This window comes from Centruroides sculpturatus, unplaced genomic scaffold (assembly GCF_000671375.1).
Source record: "Centruroides sculpturatus isolate CEXI.00-Female unplaced genomic scaffold, Cexi_2.0 scaffold639, whole genome shotgun sequence".
Classification (NCBI taxonomy): Eukaryota; Metazoa; Arthropoda; class Arachnida; order Scorpiones; family Buthidae; genus Centruroides; species Centruroides sculpturatus.
The window spans coordinates 179,085-198,228 of NW_019384778.1; the positions used below are offsets into that span (position 1 = coordinate 179,085).

Below are 19,144 nucleotides of genomic sequence, written 5' to 3' on the forward strand. Positions count from 1 at the left end.
GAGTACTGAGCGATTTCCTCCCTCCCAGATTCTGTGTTCGAATGCCAAATTGTTTGAATTGGAAACAGTTTGAGTACCACAAAACCACTATATTTCATTTGTCATTTCTACAAATGATTATTTACCTATGGTTAAAAAATAATTTAATAACACTTTTGTAATCTTTCTCCCATACAGATATGGTTTGTAGTATTTGACAGCCCAAACTACAGCTAAGCATTTTTTTTTGATAGTGTTATAATTATTTTCAGGTTTCTGTAGTGTTCTACTAGCATAAGTGATAGGTAGTTCTCCACAATCATTTTTCCTAAGATCAGATGGCATCTATAGGCTCATTAAATGCATCTGATGCTAATATAAAGAGATTGGAAAAGTCGGGTGATTTTAACAGTGGGGCTGAAGTTATTATTTCCTTAAGTCTTTCAAAACTGCATTTCTGCTCCTCATCCCATTGGAATTTGGTATCTTCTTTAATAATTTTGTCAAGGGTTTTGTAATATTTGCATAAGATTTTGTGTGTCATCTATAGTATCCAGTAAGTCCTAGGAATGATTTAATATCATGCTCATTTTTTGGTCTGGGGGAATTCAAAATTTCTTATTTTATCTGGGTCGGGCCTTATCCCTTCATCTGCTACCCATGTCCCAAAAACTTGATTTGACATTGAAAGAAGCAACATTTCTTGAGCTTCAGTTTTAGACCAGCCTCTGCCAATCCTTTAAAGATTTGTTCCAGCTTTGCTAAATGATTCTGGAAGTCAGAACTAAAGTTTAGAAGATCCATATAGACCAAACAAGTCCTTCTTTTTAATCAATGGAGAATGAAATCTGCTGCCCTTTGCCAAAATGCTGGGGCACTGCAAAGGCCTATTGGCATTCTGTTCCAATAATAATGACTGTCAGGACTGGAGAATGTCGACTTTTCCTTGTTGTGCTAATTGCCAAAATCCTGAGTGTGTCTATGGTTGAAAAGTATTTGGCTTGTCCCATCAAATTAAGTGCTTCTTGCTCCAATGGTGAGGGATATAGGTCTATTTTAGCAATCTTATGTAATTTCCAGTAGTCAACGACCAGGCAAAATGTTTTGTCCTTTTTCTTGACTCTGCGATTGCAGAGTAAAGAAAAAGGACGATACTGGAATACTTCTCCCTTTTATGATTTTTGACCAAAAAAAATATTATAATATTAAATTGGGTTCTCACTAATTAAATAATTCACACTAGTTTGAGTTCTCGCATCTACCTAAACACGTTTAAATAAACTTTAAAGATTAATTTATAAAAACAAAACACCAAGACAGTCTTAAAGGCTAAAATCTGAAAGGAATGACAATGACACTGGTTGATAGGAATGCTAGAACAAGGAAGAAAAAATTGCACTATTGGTTTTTGTTAAATCTGATGAAAGACTCAAAACAAATTGCAAATTTCAATATTCTAAAATCTGTAGACAAATTCGAGACAACACAATGCTTGCTTGAAGAAAAAAAATATCAATAACAGAATTTGTACTTAAAAATTTTGAGATTTTGTACAGATAATTTCCTGAACCATGTTAGAGCAAAACCGTGTTGTACAAGTGATACCTGTGCTGCTGTTTGCTTATATTATTATCCAATATGAAAGCCAATGCTTCTTCTGGCGTGTATCTTAAATGGGTCTTTTCTTTTTGAATTAGCATTTTTCTGATTTTAGATGCATCTTATGAGAATTTTTGCAGTCTTTTTTAATGCTACAACAAAATCATTTTTTCCTTTTTGCCAAGCCATACGCTTGCTGCTTCAACAATTAACTTTGCTTCATCCTACTTTTTTCAATAATGCTGCTGCAGCCTTTTTCTGTTTATCAAGCTGATTCTTTGTAATGAAGACATGATCATTCTCTTATATGTGTTTGAAATTCCCTTGAATTTATCATCATTTTATAAGTTACTTCTGCCTTAAGCCACTCTGTATGTTTCTTTCTGAATGTGTCTAGAATTGTTACATGCCTGCCAGTTTGAAGAAGTATTACCATACCATTTACGAACTACTTCTTCTACCTTAAATCTTGATGTAGATCATTCTCATTGAGTCGAGTTAAAATATTGTTGCGGAAACAAACAGCAACCAGTTGTTGGAAACACAAAGGGGTATTTATTCACTCAGAGAACGTACAACTACTGCAGCTTGCAGTACAAGAACAAGAACCGCTCTCAACCTGAGAGCTCTCTGTTATATACTACAGAGACATGGTAGAAATATGTAAATACTAACAAATTACCATGTGTTCTCAGACCAGGAGAACGTACCCACAAAAAACCCGCATCAATGAGGTTCGAACCAGAGACCCTCGCTCGATAGGCAAAGACGCTAACCCCTACACCATGAATGACACTGTGGGTAGAGCGAGCAGTGGCAATATAATTCAAAACCACCAATATTTTATTGCCTTGGTGTTTTTCTTCATACCACAATTCAAACAGATGTTCCCTTAAAATGGAAAAAGTAAAATTGGAGGCAGGCAGGAGCAGATGTAATTCCAATTTTCTTGTTTAAAAGGATTCATTTTAACAATATATAAAATCTACAAGGGTAGCATATGCTAGTGATTTTTCTAAAGTTTATGTGAAGTTTTACTTTAGGAAATTAATATAGGAAATTTTTACTTGATTAATTAATATTCTGATAGTTATTAAAATTGAAACACTTTTATTTGTAATATAGTCCAGTTCAAATACACACTTGTATCAATACGTTCCATTTTGAAAGACATAGTTGTTCACTCCTTACTACCAATACTCCTTGCTTTGACATATGCTAACTTGAAAACAGCCAAATGTCAGATGAGGGTATTAGCCTTACAGAGTTGCTGAAATGAAATTCAGGGAAATGTACTAAATGTAAAACATGGGCTTTGGCCAAAATTTTGACCTTTTTTGACCATAGTGCAATGATGTAAATTATATTATAGTATTTATTTTAAATACAAAACTGATACTTATATAAATACTTTTGAAATATTATTTTAAATAATAAAATCCTTGTGTTGGTTTAGAATTAACTGTTAAGCAAAATTATAAGAATGATTTTAGAATCTGTGGATCTCTGTGTACGTAAACAGTATTTCAAATTGAGAATCAGTAACAATTTTATTTTACTTTTCATGTCCCTCCAATTTAATGTTGGAAATTTTCTGGATTGAAATTGAGGGTTAGTGTTAGAAGTTATCTGATTTATCTGAATTTATTATTGCATAAGTTAAAAAAATAAGAAAAATCTTAGCTTACGAAATAGAAAGACTTAATCAAAAAATATAAAGAAATTATAAAAAAGATTAGTAGGTAAACGCCAAAACAGCAAAAGTATTTTAAATGTTGAATATGTAATGATTTAAATAGTAAATAGTAGTTTTGACATTTAATAGGTTTTACTAATATACTGGTACTTGAACCAGAACCGCTCTCAACCTGAGAGCTCGCTGTTATATACTACAGAGACATGGTAGAAATATGTAAATCCTAACAAATTACCATGTGTTCTCAGACCAGGAGAATGTACCCACGAAAAAATCCGCATCAATGAGGTTTCTGGACATTAATTAAAGAATTAATTGTGAAATATAAAAATTGAAATATATTTTTTTATCATTGAAGATATATTCTCTTAAAATTTATTTAATAACATATTAAAAAAACATTCTCATGTAAATCTATATATGAATATACCATTATGTAAAGATAATGTGTTTGATTAACTCAAAAATGTTATTTTAATCTTTTCAATACTGCTATTGTTAATACAGTGAAACCTCTATTAACAGACACTTCTGAATAGCAGACACCTCTACTTAATGGACATTTTTACAATCCCTAGACCCTTCAAAAAGGACATTTATAATATTTACCTCTAAATAATGGATATTATTGTCCATAACCTACCTTATGAAAACACAAAGTCCTGCCTTCGATATTCCTAAAGAATTAATTACATATGAAATATTTTAAAACTAAAACAAAGAATCATTTCAAATACTGTTTCAGAGGATGAATTTTGATCATAGGTGTTGAATAAAGACTGACTTAAAATAGGGATAGTGGAGAAGGGCAGGTTGTAAAAACTGAACAATATTCATTATCTGTTAGAGAATTTATCAATTACCATTTATCGTTATATATATTAATGTTGTTAAACTTCTGTCTTATTGTTAGAATTAAATTTGTGTTACTGATAAACCATAAACTTTTCCTGAGTTATTTGTTCATTCAACAAGAACTATAGTATAGTAGTAATGAAAAAGAAACAGTTTAAGGTTAAAACAACAGCTTTTATTTGGTGATAGTTCAGAGGTTGTATTATGAAAGCGATTTGCCGACCAATTTAAAGTGTAGGAAGATATTCGGTTTTCTCACATTTATGACATCATTTNGATGTTTACATATGTATAAAGATAATAAATATAAAATAATGTAGTTATTAAATAAAATATAATTTTTAAAAATTAAAGAATGTTTTAAAAATTGGCTTAAAGCAATAAACTATAATGCAATAATTATGTCATTAAATTATTTACTTCTTCATTAAGCTTAAGCAAGATTTGAGTCAACAGATAGCTTTGACTTGAGTAATGAATTATTATGAAAGCGATTTGCCGACCAATTTAAAGTGTAGGAAGATATTCGGTTTTCTCACATTTATGACATCATTTATGATCTTAAGAAGTGTGTGTTGACTAAAGTAATTTTTAATAAATCATTTATTGAAAAAAGCAAACATGTTTGAAAATTACACCTACTTGATTACTATTACTATAAAATTAAATCCTTATATTGATTTTTATTAGTTGCTTAGATCATAAGTGATGTTATAAATGCAAGAATACTGAATACCCTTCTTACCCCTTGAAGTTGCTAGCAAATTGCCTTCCTAACTCGACATTCAAATTCTCGTCACCTATATCCACCTTCATTCATCCATCTGGTCATAATAACAGTTGCATTATTATTATTATTTTTTTTCTTCTTTTTTTTTTTTGTTACTGCTGCTAGATCATTTTTGATGAATTAATAATTAATCAAAATTTACATTTTGTCATCATTTTTATGTTTTCTTTAATTAAAGTATCGTATACAATCCGTTTGCTATTTAGAATTCAATTAAAACGTTATTTTTACAGCTGAAAAGATATACAGATACATGCAGTATATTATTTATGTAGTAGAGCATCGATTATCTGAAACACTTCAGAACTGAGGTTGTTTGGATAACTGATCATTTACAAAAAAAATATATTAAACACAAAACTGTACTGTATATATTTTGTATCACATGTCTTACAAATACACACCTTACATAAAGTAGTACATTAAAGTACCCCTGCAGTTTAGGAAGGGAAGTCCAAAATTGTCTTTTGCTTTACAGCTGAGACTTAGTTTTTCCGCTAAATCTCACATGCATTTTAAAGACAGCAGTTAGATAGCATCACATTCTTCTTGCTGTTCTAACCACTCCATAGCTATCTCAAGGCAGTGAAAAGCTTCCTCACTGGATGGTCCTTTTTCAGCACGGTCATCATCACTAGGTTCTTCCTCATTGTCGCGGTGTTGGTTGTCAATGACACTGGCAATGATTCCATCATCCAACAATAGTTGATAGCCAGGGTAGGAGCTTATTCCAAGCTGTTGCCAGTATAGTATCTTTGACAGTAGCCCAAACTTCTGCTGCCGTGTACACAGCATCCTTCAAGTTAACTTCAGTGTACTGTACACTTGCTGAATTGTTTTTTCATATTCTTCCTCAATCATTACTGTATGCAGCAATGCCTTTTTGTAATAACGTTTGAAGCTTTCAATGACCCCCCTGGTCCATCAGTTGAAGGACTGAAGTAACATTGGGAAGCAAGAAAACAACTTTAAACTTTCCGTTTTCTCTTTCCAGTGAAATGTTTGAGGGATGACTTGGGGCGTTATCAATCAACAACAAAACATTTCCAGGATTCCCAGTTTTAAGCTGATGGTTTTTAACTTCAGGAATAAATACATTATCATATCATTCTATAAAAATGTTTGTATCCTTCCATGAATTCTTTTGATTTTTGTAGGTGACTGGCAATTTTTTATTCCCTTAAAGCACCACAGATTTTTAGACTTTCCTATGATTAGCAAAGTTAGCCTGTGTGTTTCAGTAACATTTCCACATACCATAACAGTGATACGTGATTTGCTTGCCTTAAAACATATGCTGACATTTCATTCTTAGAAACTAGGGTTTTTGTTGGCATTTTCTTCCAATACAAACCAGTTTTGTCTGTATTGTAGACATTGGTTTTTTTTTATTATCTCTCCTTATCAATCATGTTTTTAAAAGACTTTCAAATGTTCAGCTGCTTCAGTATCAGCTGACAGTTTTTCACCCTGGATGTCCAATTCCCTAATTCCATGCTTAGATTTGAAATGCATAAGCCAGCTGATAGTCACTTTAAAATCAGCATTACACCCCTAGTTTCTTATTCATTTCAAGAGCTTTTTCACAAATCAAAGGGTCACTTATTAGTTGTCCTTGGCTATGTATGTGCATGAACCATGTGTAAACTGCAGTGTCTAAATCCTGGTTTTCTGCCATTTTTATAATTTTTCTGTACAAGCTTCCTTCTTCACTGTTAAGTACACTTGCAAATTTTTTAATGGGCATCACTGGTCATTTAATGTCTGATATTGTGGCATTTCCAACTCCATATTTCTGGACTAAACTTGATCCATTAGCACCACTCTTCAATTGGTCTATTATTTTAAATTTATTGAAAACACTGAGAGCAACATGTTTACGTTTAGTTGCCATTGTGAACGACAACAACTACAGTACATATAGCACGATCTGTTTAAAGTGTGGACCAAAAGNGGTTTTCTCACATTTATGACATCATTTATGATCTTAAGAAGTGTGTGTTGACTAAAGTAATTTTTAATAAATCATTTATTGAAAAAAGCAAACATGTTTGAAAATTACACCTACTTGATTACTATTACTATAAAATTAAATCCTTATATTGATTTTTATTAGTTGCTTAGATCATAAGTGATGTTATAAATGCAAGAATACTGAATACCCTTCTTACCCCTTGAAGTTGCTAGCAAATTGCCTTCCTAACTCGACATTCAAATTCTCGTCACCTATATCCACCTTCATTCATCCATCTGGTCATAATAACAGTTGCATTATTTTTTTTTTTTTTCTTCTTTTTTTTTTGTTACTGCTGCTAGATCATTTTTGATGAATTAATAATTAATCAAAATTTACATTTTGTCATCATTTTTATGTTTTCTTTAATTAAAGTATCGTATACAATCCGTTTGCTATTTAGAATTCAATTAAAACGTTATTTTTACAGCTGAAAAGATATACAGATACATGCAGTATATTATTTATGTAGTAGAGCATCGATTATCTGAAACACTTCAGAACTGAGGTTGTTTGGATAACTGATCATTTACAAAAAAAATATATTAAACACAAAACTGTACTGTATATATTTTGTATCACATGTCTTACAAATACACACCTTACATAAAGTAGTACATTAAAGTACCCCTGCAGTTTAGGAAGGGAAGTCCAAAATTGTCTTTTGCTTTACAGCTGAGACTTAGTTTTTCCGCTAAATCTCACATGCATTTTAAAGACAGCAGTTAGATAGCATCACATTCTTCTTGCTGTTCTAACCACTCCATAGCTATCTCAAGGCAGTGAAAAGCTTCCTCACTGGATGGTCCTTTTTCAGCACGGTCATCATCACTAGGTTCTTCCTCATTGTCGCGGTGTTCGTTGTCAATGACACTGGCAATGATTCCATCGTCCAACAATAGTTGATAGCCAGGGTAGGAGCTTATTCCAAGCTGTTGCCAGTATAGTATCTTTGACAGTAGCCCAAACTTCTGCTGCCGTGTACACAGCATCCTTCAAGTTAACTTCAGTGTACTGTACACTTGCTGAATTGTTTTTTCATATTCTTCCTCAATCATTACTGTATGCAGCAATGCCTTTTTGTAATAACGTTTGAAGCTTTCAATGACCCCCCTGGTCCATCAGTTGAAGGACTGAAGTAACATTGGGAAGCAAGAAAACAACTTTAAACTTTCCGTTTTCTCTTTCCAGTGAAATGTTTGAGGGATGACTTGGGGCGTTATCAATCAACAACAAAACATTTCCAGGATTCCCAGTTTTAAGCTGATGGTTTTTAACTTCAGGAATAAATACAGTATCATATCATTCTATAAAAATGTTTGTATCCTTCCATGAATTCTTTTGATTTTTGTAGGTGACTGGCAATTTTTTATTCCCTTAAAGCACCACAGATTTTTAGACTTTCCTATGATTAGCAAAGTTAGCCTGTGTGTTTCAGTAACATTTCCACATACCATAACAGTGATACATGATTTGCTTGCCTTAAAACCATATGCTGACATTTCATTCTTAGAAACTAGGGTTTTTGTTGGCATTTTCTTCCAATACAAACCAGTTTTGTCTGTATTGTAGACATTGGTTTTTTTTTATTATCTCTCCTTATCAATCATGTTTTTAAAAGACTTTCAAATGTTCAGCTGCTTCAGTATCAGCTGACAGTTTTTCACCCTGGATGTCCAATTCCCTAATTCCATGCTTAGATTTGAAATGCATAAGCCAGCTGATAGTCACTTTAAAATCAGCATTACCCCCCTAGTTTCTTATTCATTTCAAGAGCTTTTTCACAAATCAAAGGGTCACTTATTAGTTGTCCTTGGCTATGTATGTGCATGAACCATGTGTAAACTGCAGTGTCTAAATCCTGGTTTTCTGCCATTTTTATAATTTTTCTGTACAAGCTTCCTTCTTCACTGTTAAGTACACTTGCAAATTTTTTAATGGGCATCACTGGTCATTTAATGTCTGATATTGTGGCATTTCCAACTCCATATTTCTGGACTAAACTTGATCCATTAGCACCACTCTTCAATTGGTCTATTATTTTAAATTTATTGAAAACACTGAGAGCAACATGTTTACGTTTAGTTGCCATTGTGAACGACAACAACTACAGTACATACAGCACGATCTGTTTAAAGTGTGGACCAAAAGTTAATGTTTCCAATAGAAAACAGATTCCGATTCTGTCCTCTATACATGCAGGACACACAGTTGTCAGAAAAACACACAAAACAAGCAAACCTCACCACTCCACACAAGGGGGAAAAAAGCCTCATTCAAATACTGGTGTGTCCTTAAGTACCCTCTCATGGTCGTGCCAGTGCTGCCAGTTAAAACACGCACACCAACAAAAATAATATTGGAGTAGCCCAAGATATAGCCAAATATTGCAACACTAGTGGAAATTTGAATTTTCCAACTGGAACGCTTTTGGTTAACCAATGTTTCAGTTAATTGGTATTCAGATAATTGATGCTCTACTGTATATATTAATTATATATGTTATGTATGCTTTTTGGTATTTTCACATTCCTAATGCAAATTTGATGTTTTTGTAATCCATCATATTCTTCACTTTATAATGACCTGGTTAAAAAACCAGTATGGCTGCCAGTGGTCCTGACAATATCCACTGTTCAGAGATTATACTCTGTAATAGTCTTACAGTGAAAACATTATGAATTTCAAGAAGGTATTGTTGAAAATTTTGCAAGTTTAGTTGAGATTAACATAACTTTTCCTCTGGAATTTTTTTAAGATTTAGAGGAATGATGCAAGATTATTTTTTATTATTCTTATGTTTATTTTTATTGAAATGTGATATGATGTGTTTTTTGTTTAGATTTTGTTTTTTTATTACCACTTGTGGCAATTAATCATATTTTTATATGCAGTTATGGCCTATAAAAATATGTTGGAAACAAAGATAATAAAAACCAAACAATCACTTTAATTAATTGGGCTAATTAAGTGCTACATTAATGATTAACTTATTAATTTGGTACTAGAGGTAAGTGTTTGGCACCATCTCTTATTAAATTGTTAATAAGAGATGGTGCTGAATGCTTATTAATAGATTGGGCTTTGGGATGTTTACATATGTATAAAGATAATAAATATAAAATAATGTAGTTATTAAATAAAATATAATTTTTAAAAATTAAAGAATGTTTTAAAAATTGGCTTAAAGCAATAAACTATAATGCAATAATTATGTCATTAAATTATTTACTTCTTCATTAAGCTTAAGCAAGATTTGAGTCAACAGATAGCTTTGACTTGAGTAATGAATATTTATAGTCATTAGTGAATCAAAGAAATAGTATACTTATTTATTTTTAAAATACTTGAAATAAAAGAAATCTTTTTGTAGTAATAACAAAAATTATAATTTAAGTTTAAAATGTAAATGTAATGATCTGAAATAAGCATGTGTTTTATTTTTAGTAAATAAAAAATATTAGGTTTTCATAAAAAATAAAACTTTGAGATTTATGGAATAATTTATTTTCTAAGAAATTCATTTCATCTAATTTCATTATTTTTATTAAAGTTTCTATTTTTAAATTTGTATATATTGCAGTATCATAATAATTATTTAGTTACTGTATCATTTATATTTCATAATTCTATGGTCTATTCTACTCGAAATATTTAATAGCATTCTTGGCAATATATTTATTTTATTTAGTTATTTTATAAATGAATCATATTGTAAGTTACCAAATTATCTAATTATTAATTATTATTAATTTAATCTAGATTTCTTTGAATCAGTTAACTAATTTATTGCCAATAATAATTATAACAGGATAACTTTGAAATACAGAATCAAAAGAAAAATGGCATTTTAAATAGAAGACAAAAAGGTGTAATTGGTTCTTGAAAATTTTTGAAAGCTTTAGGACAAGTGGATTTTATTTGTAGGCAAATATATTGGATACTAGTTAAAACAGCTTAAAAATTTATGTACATGTTGATCTGTAGCATTAAATATAGTAAATGCTATAATATTCTTGTTGTTGTCTTTTTATAAGTTTTTAAATATATCCACATTACCGGGAAAATAGTGAAATTTTTTAAAACCATAGATTTTGCTTACTGTAGACCAAAATCAGTATATTTTCTTTATTGTACAAACATTTTTGGACATTTTTTGCCTTTTTCAGCTTCATATGTTTAAATCAAACCCAAATTTTAAAAGGTTATATTTAAACTTTAGGTTTGATTTCTTGAGAAGTTTTTATTTTGGTTATTTTTAAAGATAAACTAGCTTTCATCTGGAAGAATATTTCTATAATATTTATTTAAACATACCATCAGAACTGGAATATAAGCAAATTTTACTAGTTATGATTAAATGTATTTAATTTATGAAGAGAAATTCAAATAGATATTATGTATTTTAAATTCTTAAAGTAACAGATCTTTTTAAGAATAAAATTAGTTAAATCTCAAAAAAAAAGTAATAATAATAATAATAAAGAAATAAGAAATAACTGAATATTTTTACTTCTATTTAAAAAGCCTTTTTTCTACATAAGTTTGAAGAAATTGTATTTGTGATAATAGAAATTAGTCTACAAAAGAACTAATAATTATGCAAAGCATAATTCAGATCAAATATAATGAATTTATTTTATAAATGAATTAAATTTATTATTAGCTTAGTTTTACTATATTGTTATATGCTTACAAATCTTACAAAAAGTGTTATAGAAGAAAGTTAGAGCATTTTGATTGTTATTTTAATGTATAGGAATGTTATAACAATTTTTGTGTGTATTTTATAAAATTTAGCTTAATTCAGAATTTTGAATTTATAGTGTCCTATCTTAATTTTTTTTACTATAATAATTTTTCTAATGTAATGAGAGAAATAAAATTTTATGACTTAATGGAAAAACAATAAAAATGACAAAAATTTATATGTAATAATTTAAATTTGACTTCAATAAATATTTTCAGAGGAAAAATATTGCAAAATTTTTTGTTTTTTTCTGATTGTTTCTAAGAACAATATCTATTCAAAGAATATTTACATTATAAATTTGCATTATTTAGAACATAAAGTTATAAGAAGAACAGTTTATATAGAGATTTGAATGAAAACTTTATTAAACTATATCTTCAGGAACAAAAGGAACAACATTACTACTACAGAAATTCAATAATTTCCTTTTAAAAAAAGAGAAAAATTTAAAAAATTTATAAGGATAAAGTTGAAAAATAAATAAAAAAAATTAAAGATTGTTAGAACTAAAGTAAAAGAATCTAAAACATTTAAAGTCTCTCTTTTTTTATATAATAAGAAATTTGCCAATTTTAAGTATTTAATAGATTATCTGAATTCCTGGAATTCACAATATTATATTATTGGTTATTTTTCTTTTTCTTAAAGACTAATTAAAATTTGGCATATTTGCTATCATCAGAATTTGAAATTTCTAATAGTTCACTATTCTAGCAGACTGTGACATCTTCCTTTTTTAAAGTTTCTACTACAAGTTTAACATTAACATAGCTTGTTGTGTTATTACTTTTTCTTATTCACTTGTTTAAATTTATTTTTATAGATGTATTCTCGTCTTGTCATTGTTTATGTTAATCATTGAAATCTTAAACTTTTATTTTTACAGAAACAAGTATTATCTTTGTATTTATCATTGTTATGTAAACTTTGATAGATTGCCAAGTTTACTCTCTGTGCAGGACCATAGATAGTCATGAGGAAAAAAATTTAGAATGTTTCAAGGATTATTAACAAAGAACCATTTTAATAAAAACAAGAAAAATTATATTTAATTATATCATACATTTTTAAAAATGATATCTATTGTGGATATCATTATTGTAAAAGATATATTTTTTTAGTCTTTATATATAAATATAAATATTTGCAAAAAATTCTTTTATTCAAAAATGTGAAAAAAGAAATATATTTATCATTAAAATAACTTAAGAATTATTCAGATCAAAAGCATGAGTAGTTTCTAAAATAATTTTGGCAGATTTTGAAACCATTCAGAAAAAGACTGCACACTAATGACTGTGTTTATAATTCACTTAACATTACAAATATTAGGCAAAGCTCTTTTTACTATAAATGCTTATTTATTATATACATAAAATATATATTATCAAAAATATAAAAACTTACACATAAATAAAAGAAGCCATAACACATGTTAATGTTTAGATAGCTTGTTCTATATGTTATTTTTCTACATAATTTTTTAAAATTCTGAATATAAAATTTAAGTAAAATATACTAAAGTTAAAATATATTGAATATTTAATGAAAAAGTAAGATAGAATGCATTTTAAATTCTTATTTTTTATTTGTAGTTATTCAAATTATTGTGCATATATTTTAAATAAATGAGGAATAACCATAAGAAACACTAAAAACAAATGCCATTATTTTATATAAATAATAATTAATTGTATTTTTGTTTTTAATTCTATATCCCATAAGCAAGCTAATGAATTTATCAAAGGTTTACATAATAACATCCTTTGTATTTTAAATTAATTTCTTGAAATAATTTGACAAACGTATTGTTTAAATTTAAATAATTTTATAATTTAAATTAACAGTTATTAAAAAAACTTCTAAATAGTTTAGTATTGGACAATTTGAAAATCTTTCAGAAAATTTTAGAAAATAACATTTCCAAATGATACATCAATTTTATAGTCATTGAAACTATTTACAGATATCTAATTAACATAGAAGTGCATTTGAACCTGTAACAGAAGTAACTGTATAGCAAGTATGTAATTCTTTAATTTGCTATTACTAACAAATCAAATTTCCACCTTTATTACAGGAATTTTTTTTAATCAAATTATTTTATCCAATTAAACTTTGTTCTTGTTCTGTAAAAATAATAATTAGCTTTAATTATAAACAATGAGAATTAATTTCATTGTATGCTAATAAAAATTTACATTAAAGAAAGATTTATAATGCATAACAGACACGTAAACTGACTTGAATAAATCTCATAAGGAAGAATTTTAGTAATATTAGTGATGCAAAATTATAAAAACGTTAGAGAAAATTTTTTTTTCCCCTGTACAAAACAGACAGACAAATAAGAGAATATAATTAATAAGCTTAAATATTTTTAGCAATTTAGTTATATTTATTACTCGGTGAAAGTATTTAAATGAAAACATTAAAATATAATAAATATAATGATTAATTAAAAAAATAATGAAATTATGTTTAAAAGTTAGTCTTTGGTAATTTCACAACACCTATATTGTCCAGAAAGATAAAAAATTAAATGAGTGAACAGTTTGCTTGTCTGTTCCTATTTTCAGGTATCATGAAGAATTACCTATAATCATTCACACATGGAAATAATTCATATTATTCATGAAGAATTGATTCAAGTAACAGATATAGACTGAGTTTAAATATTGGCATGATGTTAAAAGTTATCAAAATTTCATAGGTCATGCATTTCATATTTTTTTGTTAGTAAATGATAAATCAAAACAATCTTAGAACAGCATCAGATGTAGTAGAACTACTGACTTGACTAAGAGAGGAGTAAAGAAACATTTGATTATGATAGAATTTATATGATTTTATATATATATATATATATTTATATATATATATATATATATATATTTATATATATATATAAGGTAGNTACCAAATTATCTAATTATTAATTATTATTAATTTAATCTAGATTTCTTTGAATCAGTTAACTAATTTATTGCCAATAATAATTATAACAGGATAACTTTGAAATACAGAATCAAAAGAAAAATGGCATTTTAAATAGAAGACAAAAAGGTGTAATTGGTTCTTGAAAATTTTTGAAAGCTTTAGGACAAGTGGATTTTATTTGTAGGCAAATATATTGGATACTAGTTAAAACAGCTTAAAAATTTATGTACATATTGATCTGTAGCATTAAATATAGTAAATGCTATAATATTCTTGTTGTTGTCTTTTTATAAGTTTTTAAATATATCCACATTACCGGGAAAATAGTGAAATTTTTTAAAACCATAGATTTTGCTTACTGTAGACCAAAATCAGTATATTTTCTTTATTGTACAAACATTTTTGGACATTTTTTGCCTTTTTCAGCTTCATATGTTTAAATCAAACCCAAATTTTAAAAGGTTATATTTAAACTTTAGGTTTGATTTCTTGAGAAGTTTTTATTTTGGTTATTTTTAAAGATAAACTAGCTTTCATCTGGAAGAATATTTCTATAATATTTATTTAAACATACCATCAGAACTGGAATATAAGCAAATTTTACTAGTTATGATTAAATGTATTTAATTTATGAAGAGAAATTCAAATAGATATTATGTATTTTAAATTCTTAAAGTAACAGATCTTTTTAAGAATAAAATTAGTTAAATCTCAAAAAAAAAGTAATAATAATAATAATAAAGAAATAAGAAATAACTGAATATTTTTACTTCTATTTAAAAAGCCTTTTTTCTACATAAGTTTGAAGAAATTGTATTTGTGATAATAGAAATTAGTCTACAAAAGAACTAATAATTATGCAAAGCATAATTCAGATCAAATATAATGAATTTATTTTATAAATGAATTAAATTTATTATTAGCTTAGTTTTACTATATTGTTATATGCTTACAAATCTTACAAAAAGTGTTATAGAAGAAAGTTAGAGCATTTTGATTGTTATTTTAATGTATAGGAATGTTATAACAATTTTTGTGTGTATTTTATAAAATTTAGCTTAATTCAGAATTTTGAATTTATAGTGTCCTATCTTAATTTTTTTTACTATAATAATTTTTCTAATGTAATGAGAGAAATAAAATTTTATGACTTAATGGAAAAACAATAAAAATGACAAAAATTTATATGTAATAATTTAAATTTGACTTCAATAAATATTTTCAGAGGAAAAATATTGCAAAATTTTTTGTTTTTTTCTGATTGTTTCTAAGAACAATATCTATTCAAAGAATATTTACATTATAAATTTGCATTATTTAGAACATAAAGTTATAAGAAGAACAGTTTATATAGAGATTTGAATGAAAACTTTATTAAACTATATCTTCAGGAACAAAAGGAACAACATTACTACTACAGAAATTCAATAATTTCCTTTTAAAAAAAGAGAAAAATTTAAAAAATTTATAAGGATAAAGTTGAAAAATAAATAAAAAAAATTAAAGATTGTTAGAACTAAAGTAAAAGAATCTAAAACATTTAAAGTCTCTCTTTTTTTATATAATAAGAAATTTGCCAATTTTAAGTATTTAATAGATTATCTGAATTCCTGGAATTCACAATATTATATTATTGGTTATTTTTCTTTTTCTTAAAGACTAATTAAAATTTGGCATATTTGCTATCATCAGAATTTGAAATTTCTAATAGTTCACTATTCTAGCAGACTGTGACATCTTCCTTTTTTAAAGTTTCTACTACAAGTTTAACATTAACATAGCTTGTTGTGTTATTACTTTTTCTTATTCACTTGTTTAAATTTATTTTTATAGATGTATTCTCGTCTTGTCATTGTTTATGTTAATCATTGAAATCTTAAACTTTTATTTTTACAGAAACAAGTATTATCTTTGTATTTATCATTGTTATGTAAACTTTGATAGATTGCCAAGTTTACTCTCTGTGCAGGACCATAGATAGTCATGAGGAAAAAAATTTAGAATGTTTCAAGGATTATTAACAAAGAACCATTTTAATAAAAACAAGAAAAATTATATTTAATTATATCATACATTTTTAAAAATGATATCTATTGTGGATATCATTATTGTAAAAGATATATTTTTTTAGTCTTTATATATAAATATAAATATTTGCAAAAAATTCTTTTATTCAAAAATGTGAAAAAAGAAATATATTTATCATTAAAATAACTTAAGAATTATTCAGATCAAAAGCATGAGTAGTTTCTAAAATAATTTTGGCAGATTTTGAAACCATTCAGAAAAAGACTGCACACTAATGACTGTGTTTATAATTCACTTAACATTACAAATATTAGGCAAAGCTCTTTTTACTATAAATGCTTATTTATTATATACATAAAATATATATTATCAAAAATATAAAAACTTACACATAAATAAAAGAAGCCATAACACATGTTAATGTTTAGATAGCTTGTTCTATATGTTATTTTTCTACATAATTTTTTAAAATTCTGAATATAAAATTTAAGTAAAATATACTAAAGTTAAAATATATTGAATATTTAATGAAAAAGTAAGATAGAATGCATTTTAAATTCTTATTTTTTATTTGTAGTTATTCAAATTATTGTGCATATATTTTAAATAAATGAGGAATAACCATAAGAAACACTAAAAACAAATGCCATTATTTTATATAAATAATAATTAATTGTATTTTTGTTTTTAATTCTATATCCCATAAGCAAGCTAATGAATTTATCAAAGGTTTACATAATAACATCCTTTGTATTTTAAATTAATTTCTTGAAATAATTTGACAAACGTATTGTTTAAATTTAAATAATTTTATAATTTAAATTAACAGTTATTAAAAAAACTTCTAAATAGTTTAGTATTGGACAATTTGAAAATCTTTCAGAAAATTTTAGAAAATAACATTTCCAAATGATACATCAATTTTATAGTCATTGAAACTATTTACAGATATCTAATTAACATAGAAGTGCATTTGAACCTGTAACAGAAGTAACTGTATAGCAAGTATGTAATTCTTTAATTTGCTATTACTAACAAATCAAATTTCCACCTTTATTACAGGAATTTTTTTTAATCAAATTATTTTATCCAATTAAACTTTGTTCTTGTTCTGTAAAAATAATAATTAGCTTTAATTATAAACAATGAGAATTAATTTCATTGTATGCTAATAAAAATTTACATTAAAGAAAGATTTATAATGCATAACAGACACGTAAACTGACTTGAATAAATCTCATAAGGAAGAATTTTAGTAATATTAGTGATGCAAAATTATAAAAACGTTAGAGAAAATTTTTTTTTCCCCTGTACAAAACAGACAGACAAATAAGAGAATATAATTAATAAGCTTAAATATTTTTAGCAATTTAGTTATATTTATTACTCGGTGAAAGTATTTAAATGAAAACATTAAAATATAATAAATATAATGATTAATTAAAAAAATAATGAAATTATGTTTAAAAGTTAGTCTTTGGTAATTTCACAACACCTATATTGTCCAGAAAGATAAAAAATTAAATGAGTGAACAGTTTGCTTGTCTGTTCCTATTTTCAGGTATCATGAAGAATTACCTATAATCATTCACACATGGAAATAATTCATATTATTCATGAAGAATTGATTCAAGTAACAGATATAGACTGAGTTTAAATATTGGCATGATGTTAAAAGTTATCAAAATTTCATAGGTCATGCATTTCATATTTTTTTGTTAGTAAATGATAAATCAAAACAATCTTAGAACAGCATCAGATGTAGTAGAACTACTGACTTGACTAAGAGAGGAGTAAAGAAACATTTGATTATGATAGAATTTATATGATTTTATATATATATATATATATTTATATATATATATATATATATATATTTATATATATATATAAGGTAGNGTTATTACTTTTTCTTATTCACTTGTTTAAATTTATTTTTATAGATGTATTCTCGTCTTGTCATTGTTTATGTTAATCATTGAAATCTTAAACTTTTATTTTTACAGAAACAAGTATTATCTTTGTATTTATCATTGTTATGTAAACTTTGATAGATTGCCAAGTTTACTCTCTGTGCAGGACCATAGATAGTCATGAGGAAAAAAATTTAGAATGTTTCAAGGATTATTAACAAAGAACCATTTTAATAAAAACAAGAAAAATTATATTTAATTATATCATACATTTTTAAAAATGATATCTATTGTGGATATCATTATTGTAAAAGATATATTTTTTTAGTCTTTATATATAAATATAAATATTTGCAAAAAATTCTTTTATTCAAAAATGTGAAAAAAGAAATATATTTATCATTAAAATAACTTAAGAATTATTCAGATCAAAAGCATGAGTAGTTTCTAAAATAATTTTGGCAGATTTTGAAACCATTCAGAAAAAGACTGCACACTAATGACTGTGTTTATAATTCACTTAACATTACAAATATTAGGCAAAGCTCTTTTTACTATAAATGCTTATTTATTATAT

The 19,144-nt window shown here is 26.6% G+C and overlaps 1 protein-coding gene across 1 annotated transcript in view; it reads left to right on the forward strand.

Moving 5' to 3' along the window:
- Positions 1–19,144, forward strand: part of LOC111629121 — an 87,761-nt gene that overhangs the window by 65,447 nt on the left and 3,170 nt on the right. The window lies entirely within an intron of this gene.